This window comes from Chrysochloris asiatica, unplaced genomic scaffold (assembly GCF_000296735.1).
Source record: "Chrysochloris asiatica unplaced genomic scaffold, ChrAsi1.0 scaffold00036, whole genome shotgun sequence".
In the NCBI taxonomy this organism is placed as follows: Eukaryota; Metazoa; Chordata; class Mammalia; order Afrosoricida; family Chrysochloridae; genus Chrysochloris; species Chrysochloris asiatica.
Window position 1 is genome coordinate 12,986,411 of NW_006408554.1, and position 1,212 is coordinate 12,987,622.

Here is a 1,212-nt window from a genome sequence, read left to right on the forward strand (position 1 = left end):
TGAAATTCTAGATCAATATGGGTTCATCTGGCCTAGAAATTTTATCGCCCAACATCCTGGTAATTTTATTCATATCACTTATAATCATCTGAAATAATAATTATTTCTTGCCTGTCTCTTACATTAGAATATAAACTCTGTGAGAAAAAGGAATATTGTCAGTTTTTATTGATCCCCAATACCTAGAAGAGTGCCTGGCGCACAAAGTTGTTGTTAAGTGCCATCGAGTCAGTTCAGAGTGACAACAATCTTGTATAGGGTTTCCCAGGCTTTATATATTCGAGGGAGCAGAAAGCTTCATTTTTCTCCTGCAGAGAGGCTGGCTGGCTCGAACTGTGGACTTTGTAGTTTGCAGTTCAGTGTTTACCATAAAGAACCACTGGAATTCTGGCTCACAAAGTTAGTTCTCAATAAATATTTACTGGGAAAAAATGAATCCATTATACTGATAGAAAAGATGGTGAAGCTATAACAAGGAGATGAAAACAGTTCGCATTTTTAAAAACCATGATCTCTTTGAACAGTAGGCCTGGAATTCATCAACCCTTGTATTTCCTAACATTTATCATGCTCCTTTTCTGATCTAGACACAGTATTATGGCCTATGAATTCAGAGTGAATGATATGGTGCTTTTGAGCTATGATCTGGTTAAGAAGTCAGAAAAGGTTGATCTGGGGATGGAAACTGGCAAAACCAAGACTTTGCAGTGAGAAATATCCAAATGATGACCTAGTACTGGGGAGGCTGTCCTATTTCATTCAGTTCTGATTTGTGCAAAGAGATAAAAATGAAATAAGAATTAGCAGTACTTCCTAAACTTTAAGCAAGGATTCCGCTTGATAAACTACTCTCACAAAGAGTTCTAATGACCTTAAAGATTTTTATTCGAGTGGAAGAAATGGCCACCATTATACCCAGTGCCCATTAGGAGTAGGAGGGCAGTAGATTTTTTCTTCCCTGCTGTATTTTCTTAAATGTGTGCTGGGTATCCATCACATGCTCCAGGCTAACAATACAAAGATAAGACAGAGACAAACTTCTTGTCAGAGTCTAGAGTGGAGGGAGATGTGAAAATTGGTAGAAAATGATATGGTGATTGTGTTGATGAAGGCAGGGATAACTTGCTGAGAGAATAGCTGAAAACATTCCTTCTGCAGCATCTAGTTAGGGGAGACTTTCCAGGAAAGCTGGGCTTTGAGCTGGCCTATGAA